Source organism: Ptychodera flava, chromosome 7 (genome assembly GCF_041260155.1).
Source record: "Ptychodera flava strain L36383 chromosome 7, AS_Pfla_20210202, whole genome shotgun sequence".
Lineage (NCBI taxonomy): Eukaryota > Metazoa > Hemichordata > Enteropneusta > Ptychoderidae > Ptychodera > Ptychodera flava.
Window position 1 is genome coordinate 18825889 of NC_091934.1, and position 12405 is coordinate 18838293.

The 12405-nt window shown below is 36.0% G+C and overlaps 1 long non-coding RNA gene across 1 annotated transcript; it reads left to right on the plus strand.

Moving 5' to 3' along the window:
• The first annotated feature begins 3023 nt into the window (after positions 1 to 3023).
• Positions 3024 to 8115, plus strand: LOC139136946 (uncharacterized). Its single transcript, XR_011553274.1, has 4 exons — positions 3024 to 3151; positions 5134 to 5361; positions 5892 to 5983; positions 6279 to 8115. It is a non-coding gene; the product is annotated as an uncharacterized lncRNA (long non-coding RNA).
• Positions 8116 to 12405: the final 4290 nt, after the last annotated feature.

A 12405-nucleotide genomic window follows, 5' to 3' on the forward strand; every position in this document is an offset into this window, starting at 1 on the left:
CCTAAGGCTATCATCTGCAGGTATTGATGTCAAATGACTAGAAAATTCACTTCCTGGATAGAATCATGCAAAATATATCTTTCATTGTCGAGATATAAATAAAAACATCTTTTACAAAAAAACTCTTCATTCATGCATCGGCTACTAGACATTGTCACTGGCTTATCAACTTCAGAAAATGGAAGTCAAATGGGACTACCAGGGAAATAAGTTAATTTCGAGCCCATGTATGTATGTATGTATGTATGTATGTATGTATGTATGTATGTATGTATGTATGTATGTATGTATGTATGTATGTATGTATGTATGTATGTATGTATGTATGTATGTATGTATGTATGTATGTATGTATGTATGTATGTATGTATGTATGTACGTACGTACGTACGTACGTACGTACGTATGTATGTATCTGTCTATATTTCTATCGATCTATATCTATCTATCCATCTATCTATCTACCAATCTTTTTATCTATCAAGCTATTTGTGCATCCGTTGATGTGGTTGTACATTTTACATTTGGCAAAGCTGAATGCAGTGATTATATATTTAGCGATAATATGCCATGCACATAATTGATTAGCATTATACTTATTCATTGAAAGACTATGCGCATTATAAGTGTTCATCGATAAATATTTGCAGAGGTAATTTTGAACTGCGAGTGATCTGGCGTTAAGTTTTTATGATCAGCAAGTACATTTCAGTCAGAAAAATTATGTTCGAATAATATAGCTAGCGAAGCAGCCACAGTGATTGTTGATTTTGACCTCTTTTAGTTTACACTTAATACTTTCCTTCTTTGTACACCATATCAATTTGTTGATTGCATTTGAATTAAAATTGATGTCTGTTAAATGTGTACGTGTTAGTAAAGTGTTTTTCACATCAGCATGGTCTGACATACAGGATGAGTCACCAATCAGTGGTTCACATTGTTAGGCAACATCAGCCCTATTTGAAAATTGAAAGAAGGTGTTGTTGAAGATCCGTCAATAAGACAATCTCGAGAAATGTTAGTCTGGTATCCTTGATGATTAATATATACTTTACAATAATTGTTTATTCAAGTTTGCTGATTTTTTCTCTGTGCCTTGCCTATTTAATAAATAAGTGACTGCTCTCGAACATGTGTCCTAAACTCCTACTAGACAAGCTACGTTCATCAATTGTTAAGTTTCTGCTTACATTCTATTGCTACACTCTAAACGAACTGCCCTTGACCAGGACCAGCTGTTTTTAGTCAAATTGTAATTAAATAAATAGTTAATATAACTGATAAGTCAAGAAAGGTATTAAGAATGTACCTATCTTGTCAATGAATAAACAGTCTCCCTTCAGTAGCATTAAAATAATTAGCTGCGCCTCTTCCGCAGCTTGTCTACTTATCAAAAATTACCTAACAATTAACATTTCTGCTCTACAGACATACTGAAGTCAATGGACGAAGGGATAGCAGTTTACGTAAATTCGACGGCTGAGAAGGAAGTCAACGGCCAAGACAAAGATATATTGACGAAATCAGTGCTGAAGACAACAGATAACCTTGCAAAGTTTGTACTGTTTAGTATCGAGCCTGGCAGCGGTCCCGTGGTATTGAAAACCCCTTCCATTGGTCTGAACTTAGAAACAGACTCTGTAGAAAATCTCACCAACACTTCGGTATGGATGGGAGATGGACACGGATTTAGACTACCCTCAGCAGAGCAGCTTTTCCCTAACTGGACGGTAGAACGACCTATGAATAGAATTGTAAGTTAAGAATAATAACGGGGGAAATCATTTAGAAAATGCATTTAGTGTGAATGACGATTTTTGTGTGTGTATTCCCTCGCTGGCGTACGCTTATGATGTTTTTACGTGTTGGATGCGTTTCAGTCTTATGTAAATTGTGTTCTTGTGCCTTGATGCAAGTATCAGCAGAGCGGTTTCCCAGTAATATTCAGTTTTTACTATCGTAAGACCTTGGATGATAATGCTCGAAGTTGACAAAATCAGTCAAACGGAGGTCTGAAACACACTAATTTACACTATTCAGATAAAAATTTGCAGTATATCTATATCACAAATTAAAACTTTTTACAAATTACATAAAAATCAAGATGCATTTCTAATTATAATGTTCTTTGCTGACCATACAATAGCAATATTGTTGCATCGATGCTTTTGTTCTATTTCTATGTATGCGAAAGGTGCTGATATGCGTATGCCAAGTCTGAAATCAGAGACATACATTTAGCCACATCTTTCAATATTATTCACTAACATTTTACATTATGCTCTTGTCCTCAATATATTAACTGTTGTCCCTATCTGTATGAGATTAATTATTTCGTGCAAGGGTACCAACTGAGACCGCTCAACGTATGCACAGCCAGATAAAGGACTAAAAACACACTGATCGATACTTATTGCATACCATGGTTCAAATGTCATCGAATACTTTATCACACAGAACATTAAAAAATTCTCTTTGCATTAATAACAGGTGAAACGGTTGGTCAGAAGATCTTTTAAACAGAACGATGAAGCTAATACATATGATGTACTGAGTATGTCATTTACCGACACTCAATTCAACGACTTAGATGGTAAATAACTCGTTTAATAGCCAATTGAACTGCTTTGCTAAAAAACCTTATTCAACATATATTTGTGCATTTTCTGCTTTTTGTATTGTCTTTTTCTGTAATTGATCCAGTTTCTTTTGCTTACCTTTCATACATAGTGGTACCTGTGGTAAATTACCAGCAAGTCAGGACTGAAAGGGGTCAAGGTATCACAAGCCCGATAGATGATTATCTATCGGAGAAATGCGACATGATTGCTGACGTGAAGTGTTGGGTACAATGCTAATTCTGGTTCTTAGGTCGGCTGAAGTAACACGTTTCCCCAAAATAAGCGATTGCCGATCGACATCTAAATCTAAATTTAGTGCAATGCCTGTTCATCTCATAGTGAATCCATAAAGTATTTCTGCAGCATTAATGACAAAAGTCTTGTATTGGCAATATTTAGTCAATGGAACCAAAGAAGATATCGCCATCATATTTGCCAGCGATTCGCCGGCATCTGAAGAACATGTTCTAACAGAAGGTGTTTATCTTGAAATTGATGATGTCACCTACTACGGATTTGAAATGAACGTAAGTTAAATCGTCGTGTAACTTATATCATGTAGAGGACCTTCACTGAAAGTTGGCGCCATTTCAAAAAAGTCAAAAACAAGCTAAATCGTTTGCATCATATTAGCTGGCATATTAGCAATATTTTATTATCCATTTTGATAAATCCTTTTCCAAAAAACACAAATGAATCACGCTATTTTAAGCTTTCCTGATCTTGCATTTTTTGAGAATTTTCTGTGCGTCTGGAACTGATTTTTACTTCTTTTGATTGTTAAAGGTTACCAGAACGTTCAATCTGTTCATTCGGCGCGCCGGATGAATCACGCGACCAGAAACTTAGCACACATTTCCTATAGCAACTCCCAACTGTTTTTCTCAAAGCCTGTGTAAGTTCAAGGAAGGGTTTTAGTATTTTGAGGAGTAAACATTGTAGAAGTAGTTTTATTTTCGTGACAAGGCATACACCTGAGCTGAGGTCTTGATTAGCCGTGGCTAAAGGCAAGTGTTAGAGGGAAGCAATCTGGCAGCTTGTTAATGTTAGCCTGTTACTACTCAAAGATTGATTGCCTATTCGATATCAATTTCGAAATGAAAGTCAGGGTATATGCTTACACTATAACATTAATAAACAAACACAAGCTTGATGTTGGCAATAAAACTCTAGGACTTTTACGAGTATTGTATTAACTTTGGGCACTCAGGTGATGTAAATTGGGATACAATTTAAGACAATACTTCCTTGCTAATCCTTTCTGAAGAAACATACCTTTGAGAATAAAAAGTGATTTGCAAAGGCTTCACACAAATCAATGCCGCTTTAAAGAGCATTTAAGCACAGTATCTCAACTTATGCTCTGGAAACCCCTTCTCCTTACTTCAACCAATCATGTGCATAGTGAAAAGCATTTTAATGTTACAGATACTGTTAATGAACTGAGTGGATTAGCTGCTAACAAAGGTGTATAGGTGAGGTTCAGAAGCCAAAATCGACTCAAACATACAAATTACATCTCTAAGCAACGATCTTTTAGTCCCCTTGGTGAAGATATTCTTTTTTGGCTACCCTCTCACACTGGCAGGGATTGGCCCCTTCTTCTAACATACTTTTTGTCAATTTAGCATTGCCATCCGCTGTGCTTTACAGTCCATAGTCGTAAATTGTAATATGAACCTGGTAGGTTATTTAATGACTGACAATTTACCCATTTACAGTGTGATAGTGGAAATTCCCCTTCCTATAACTGTATGAGCGGCATTTAAGCACTAAATATTAAGGATAGTAATCGCTGTTAATATGCATGATCAAGACTGTGATCACCTGTGCCTGCTTCTTCCCGACGATATCTATTCAAACACCAACGCATTAAGATCAAATTCATAGTAGGGGGCTCATAAACCAAAAGGCAGAATAAAATCAAACTTGTGCACACTAGGGGTGATATTCTTTATGTCTGTTTATGCTTCAAGTACAGAGTGAGAATTACAAACTTTGCTAGGTCCCATAGGGGGATTCTGGGATGACATGTGACATTGTTGTCGCCTTGGCACCTGCCAATCCATCACAAACTTAGAAATTCTACAAACTTTCCCGCGTTTCTCGTTCGATTCAAACGACCACTTTCAGAAGAACAGTTTATTTAAAATAGTGCAAACGTGTCAAGTCTGATGTGATACTTGCAGCCTAATAATTGGATTAATAGAGGACTACTACTTTGGCCTTGTGCAGAATGATTATTCACGGTTTTATCTCTATGTCACACGTAACTCATCAGATGAATCCAAGTTGTCCAAAGTTGTCAAATAATCTAGCTTTAAAAGAATGTCTTCCCTTTCAGGTGATTCGAATAAAAAAATTATAAATACAAAAAAGACACTGATAATAAAAAGATTGTAGTGCTATTAAACTGTATTTCACCGTGTACTGGAAATTTTTGCCCAAACACTGGAATATTTAATATACTTTCAAGTGGTAAGTAATCGTTTCTGCATGTTGATTACAGATAACCGATTTGTTTCATGCAGTTATTATATATTTGAAGAGTTCAGACGCAATCGATGGGAATACTATGGCTTATATCTTTGATCATGTGGTTGAGTATTCCAATAAGTATAGTGGTTACCAGTTTTCTGTTGATATGCAGTTTGATTGCGGTATTTCAACTATTTTCATCCCTGAGCACTACTTTTGGTGATAGGAGGATATTACTTGACTTTTACTCTGCAACTAAGTAAGTGAACAAGTTTAGTGTCTTGTCTGCACCGCACCTATAGTGTGTGTGTGTGTGTGTGTGAGTGAGGGAGAGAGAGAGAGAGAGAGAGAGAGAGAGAGAGAGAGAGAGAGAGAGAGCCTTTGTGACTTTAAATTTCGCTGAAACCAGCACATTTTTTTCAAACCATCATGTGTAATTAAACAGGTGATCACCATTAAAATTCCATCGTGAATTTTTTTGATCAAATAAGTAATGGAATGAAGTTTATTGTATAAAAGGGACATTATTGGAAAATAATTTCAATCCTTGGTGGTGTTCACTGTATGAAGTTTACGCGTCAACGATTTTATATACATTATTGATGTTGTAATGTTTGAAAGCAATAAGAACGTAGTCTTGCATGTCGATATACCCATTACTTATTTACACAAACAAGGGTGCATCATAATTTACATATCGGCGATTTTAATTAATTTGGTTTTTTGTTTAGTGTTTGGTTTGTGCGAGATATAGTTCGTTCATTTTTGAAATTCATATTCAAATTACAGAGCGAGATCTCAGTTTCTCTATGAGCGTCAAGCATACTATTTGTGATTATCTGAATGAAGCGTCTGGTTCCTGGAAGAATGACGGCTGCAAGGTAAAATTCGCAACATAAGAATTTACCGCAGATGAATATGAATGTCATATATGAATTAAAGGTCATTCTTAACTTAACTATTTCTTCCCCGGTAAAAGCAAAAAGGCAAGCCACGCTGACGCGTATATTAACATCCAAACGTTGCTGTTGAATCTAATGTCTATATTTGAGTCTAGTTCCATCCAGGACCAAAACTGCCGGAATTTATACAAGAAGGTGATGCACGAAGGAGCAATTGTATTTAGTCAAAAATGTGAGCATTGCAACATTATGAAATCCATTTTTTCATCCCTAGGTATCCCCAGAGTCGAACATGACCTCAACTGTCTGTCTGTGTAATCATCTGACAACATTCACGACCAGCACCGAAATGGATAGCAACAGTGCAATGTGATTTAAAGTATACATGATAACGATCAGCAACTATGACACCTGACAAGGTTGATGCAATCGTCTGCTTTCAATTGATATGTAGAACAGAATCGTCTACAGCTAGACCAGAGCAATTATTATGAAATCAAAACTAAACCACATGAATTCAAAATGCCTCGTGTTTATGTACATTTTGCGCTCGTCTGTAAATTGAAGCTTTTGCCAAAAGTTTGCAACTTCTTTGAAACTGTTATGATAGGTATCATAAATATTATTCACCACCCATTGATTCTAAAGGTCATTAAATGTGTAATTAGCTAAACGTAAAATTATATTTCTTAGACTGCTATCATTGTATCACCACTTTATATAGCAAGTATAATTGCCTTCGGTCAAGTCCTTCAAGCTTTACATGCGTAACTGTAAAAGCTCATTATAAATGTAAACTGTAACTCAGCTGACGTAAAAAAGCAAAATATCTTTCACTGATAACATTGTCTCATCAATATAGATAGAAAGTTTCGTAAACGCTAGTAGATTCCTTCCAGTCTAATATCCCTACCTTGGAAAGCTAGTTATATATGCAAATTAGTTCTTCGCTCATGTAAAAATGCTAAACGGCTTTCTATAATACTTTTGCATGGTATCTTCATTGTACATAATATGTTTTGTCAAATTTGATCAAATCATTTCTGATGTACATCGCTAAAAGGGAATGTTCATTAATATGAAAACCAAACGAGTAATTAGTTCATCTTAAAATGCAAACAAAACTTTCATGAATTTTACATCAAAATATCTCCTTTGTAGATAGTAAGTTTCGTCAATTTTAATCAATTCAATCCAGATGTAAGTAGCTGATCTTAGAATGTTGAATAACTTTTTCATTATTGTTATTTCGTAGTATTTTCATTGTTCATAGCGAGTTACATCAACCTTGATCAATTCAAGTCATATATATATATATATATATATATATATATATATATATATATATATATATATATATATATATATCCCTAATTAAGAAAGTTTGCATAATATGCAAATTATCAATTACTTGAATTTACAATCTTACATGTCTTTCAATAATGTTATATCATAGTATCTGTCTGTTTTTTTCTGCAAAATACCCAAGATTCTTTGCGTGTCATTCCTACTCATCCAGGTTTCATCAGATATAATGAAATAGCGCTCACCTTGTCATGAAGTGCAAATTATCACCACAAAGAAAAAGGAAAGGTTTTCGAGCACTTAATCCAGATAACTCGAGGAAAATGATCAAGACTGTACATTTTAGAAGCAGAAAGTTGATGGAAATCTATCATTTAGAGAAATAGCGAACTTTCAAAGTCCTCAGAATCTTTCCTTTGAGCACTTCAGTTCATGTGGAGAGTACTCTGTACAGTTCTGTCTAAGGACGACTCTTTTACTGTATATCATTGGAACTACGTCATTTGAAGAAATTAAGGGTACGCCTTAAGTTGGTTGTAAATGTTATTGTACCTGAACATCTTGACTAGCTGAAGAAATTCTTGTTATTGGTAAATATATATTTGCTTGTCAGAAAAGAATGCGTTTTTCACATTTCCATATTGTAAGACATTTTAGTTATGTGACATTTGATTCAAATATTCATGGCAGGTTTGACGTCTGGGACAGTAACGAAAGGAATACATAAAATGAATGTGCCAAACATTTGAACACTGTAGATATATTGGTGTATTGTTTTATTTCCTGAATAAATGAATTCATCAATGCCTCAGTCTTTGAAAATTGATATTTATACGGAAAGCAATCCATTATGAGTCAGTATCAATTAAGTATATGAACCGGCAAACAAACATATGTAAATGTTTTAGCTATCGAATACAACCTTATATTTAATCACGTCATACATATCAGATAACGTTACACAGCAAATAACAGCAAAGTATCAATTAAAAGGCACAGTCTTGCCTTGAATGCTTGATTCTCTGGTAGTATATCTGGATAACTCCTATAACTAAGCGATCTAGGACCTCAAAGTAGGGTGGTCAAGTATGTTTTCAGTATTCTTAGAACTTGCCGACATACATTTTATCCATTTTATGAATGTGGCCTTGGCATTACAGGGAGTGTATACAGATGGTAAATACAAGAAATCCATTTCTTGTATGTTTAAGACTTTGCTTTGATGGTTCGTACATTTACTGTTATAAAGCATTGACAAATTTCAGTCACCCCTCATCAAAACGAATATTACTTCCGATACTTCAGTAGGGAGTCTATTGGAAAAAATGCACACGAACCCGATGCAAGAAATATGTCAAAGCCCGTGTGTGAATCGTTTTAGCAAGTTGTTTCGGCAGTTAGCTAGTCATGCAGTAACGGTTTTCAAGAGAGAGACAGTCCACCATTGTCAAAAATTATACAGTAGCAAACTATGCATTTCCATTTGTAGTTGATTGATAATTGTGCATCACAAAGGTGTGGTTTATAGAATAAGCAGTTTGAGATATTCACTCACATATCTGCAACATTTAGCGCTTTCAGAAAATCATCATTATTCGAATGGCTTTAAGTCCGCTGACATGATTCATACGTTGTAAGAAAATCCTTCACTGTTGGTTCAATAAAGTATTTATCTCTCGTAGAACATTAGAAAACCATGAATCTGCAGGATAAAGTTCAGTTGACTACTTGTAAATACGAAGCGCACTGGCAAACATACGAAGGGCACTGCTGGATATGATGACATTTTTGAAGGCACTGATGAATACACTGACATTAAGGTGTATTATTTAATTGACATTTAAAGGCAATTACCCGACAATTATTTCAACATGAATGAAGCTTATTCCAGAAACAATGTCAGTGTTTCGCAATCTCGCCTTTACCAGCCGGCACGCAATTACAATTTCCCTCTACATATATTCTATTGACAATGTAATTATACTCCTGCTTCTGAAGTATTATGTCTTATATTACAAAAGCGGCAGACGTTCCCTCATTGACGCGTTAGTCCAACGCAACAGCTCGTCTATCTTTTGGATAATGTATGTATGATGTCAACTGCCAATAAAGGGGAAACAAACAAACTTGCTACCAGCAAGTCAACTTGAAAGTCAAAAACCTGCATCCTGTGTCCAATCAGTCACTATCATAATTATATTTTCAGGAGTTGATTGCGTCTTCAAGTTAATGGTGTTTTGTCTCTGAGCCGTACGTGTTAAGAGTTGCGAGGTCCATAGCGCTTTGTATAAAACTTAATATATCGACAAGATCGACATCACTCTCACATTGCTATCGCCACTGAAAGCAGTAACCTTTGTTATGTTTTTCACGATGTTGGGTTTTCCATTCCGCAATTCCTTTCATAATTCAGATTGTTCAACCTATCAATACAGCCTTTATGTGTCTATATCCAATCTTCTACTTTCTACATTATTGATTAGTCTCCAATATGATCTGCTATTATTACTCCATAATGGGATAATGTATTGCTCGTCAGGCCAGAAGGAGTATTTATTTGGCCTGACGCACGAAGTAATCACCACTACGCTTAAAGCAACGGTTCGAAGGTGGGGATGGTGTATGATGTTTGTAGTTTGAATATGTGTGTCGTGGTTTCTATCAGTTTGCAATTTACAGGCTCATGGGGCTAAGGGTGAGTAAAAGAATTCTGTGAGCTTAGTTATGCAAAAAGAATTTGCAACTTGAATCGCAACATCTTAATACGCATTCACTTTGTGTATAAATAATGCTCAAATCCAAAAATATCTCAGTTTCGTAACACCGATGCTCCCATACATTGTCACTATAACTTAAATAAAATCATCTCTACGATATGAAAATACAATATGGCGGCCAAGGTCACGTGAAAGTACTCAATTTTATTTGCAAATTCCAAAGTTCTCAGGTCAAGCTTGCTACACAAAAAAATTCAAATTAACTAGACCCCCTAGGTCATGTGAAGAAACCATTTTTTGGTTTCTAGAAAATCCAATTCGGCCGCCAAGATGAAAGGCTGCAAGCAGTGTTGTAGGGGCCGACGCAGCTTGTATAAATGATGAGCTACATTTTGTATCATATTAAGGTCTCCTGTCATACCAAATATGAAGGTTGTCACATTAATTATTACTCAGTTCTAGGTATATATGTATATTTAAGGTCAAAGATCATTGGGGTCACATGACATTTTGTCTAAAATATTGTTTTCCATAGTTATCTCTCTGTACCAAAATTCAGACCTCTATCTCTATTTGTTTATCCAGAATTATATATGTACATAATTGATGAGGTATAACATTAGCTGTCATAAGGTCTCTTACCATACAAAATATGGAGGTAAGGCTTGTGGCTATTTAGTTATGGACATATATGTATATTTGAGGTCAAAGGTCATCAAGGTCACGTGATGTTTTGTCAAAAAATTGTATTCGATAGTTTTCTCTATGTACAAAAAATCAGACCTCTAGCTCAATTGGCTATCCCAGAATTAGCTATGCACATAATTAATGACAAACGTAATGTGGCACCATAAGTACTACCATCTTACTAAATATGAAAGCTCCAGCCCTTATGGCTACTGATTTATAGGCATATAAGTATATTAGGCGTCAAAGCTCATCGAGGTCACGTGACAATTTGTCATAAATCTTTGCTCCCGTGGTTATCCCGGCATACAAAAAAATCAGACCTCTAGCTATTTTGGCTTGCCCAGAATTAGATATGAACATAATTAATGAGGCCCCTAATTAATACAGTGAATTGCTTTGAAGCATTGACATTAGACGAACTAGACATATCGTCTAAATCGAGGTGTTGCCAACACTGTCAGGTGCAATTAAGAGCTAAGCGGTAACATGAGTCGGTCATAAAAATCAACTCTGCAAAAGTTGAAACAATGTCCAGCGGGAGGCCAGACTTAGTCGAAACAACACCACACCACACATATCCACGCACTGCACAGCCCGCTAACTATCCAGGACGTATGCTGTCAGGTTTATAATCAGGGGTACCTAAGAAAGTGTAGCTTTTGAATGAAAATGATATCTTTGACACCGTGCCGGATAGCTTGAGTAGGGAAATGATAGTTGCTATGCTGGAATGGAATCCGTAAGTTTGGTCATCTAAAACGATAGCTTTGAACACATTTTGATGTTGAGGGTGTAAAACAAGATGGCTGACAGCAAAAGCTAGCAGCGGTGGCCCAAAACTACCTGTTCTCCGCATTCAAAGTCTGCGTCTCATTCAATTGTTTTTCTCTCACATATGTCTCCGCATTCAAAGTCTGCGTCGCATTCAATTGTTTTTCTCTCACATATGTCTCCGCATTCAAAGTCTGCGTCGCATTCAATTGTTTTTCTCTCACATATGTCTCCGCATTCAAAGTCTGCCTCGCAATCAAATGTTTTTCTCTCACATAAGCTTATGTCTCCGCATTCAAAGTCTGCGTCGCAATCAAATGTTTTTCTCTCACATATGTCTCCGCATTCAAAGTCTGCGTCGCATTCAATTGTTTTTCTCTCACATATGTCTCCGCATTCAAAGTCTGCGTCGCAATCAAATGTTTTTCTCTCACATAAGCTTATGCGTCGCAATCAAATGTTTTTCTCTCACATATGTCTCCGCATTCAAAGTCTGCGTCGCAATCAAATGTTTTTCTCTCACATATGTCTCCGCATTCAAAGTCTGCGTCGCAATCAAATGTTTTTCTCTCACATATGTCTCCGCATTCCAAGTCTGCGTCGCATTCAATTGTTTTTCTCTCACATATGTCTCCGAGGTATGCCTCAGTGTACGTTATTCCGCGAAGCATAATTTCTATCGAACAGCGCTCTCAGACGGTCGCTATTGACAACGACGAACATTGTATCAAGTTATTTTCAATAGATTATCGATCGAAAATTTGTTTGGACGCCGCTTGTGCCGGGCGCCCGTGTGTTGAGGTCACGTCATAAACATTTCCACAATAACCCATATATTGACTTATACACTTAAATATCAACATTGAAGGTATCCGTTGGTTTCCTGTACTGAAATTAAATCGACGACAATTATACAGA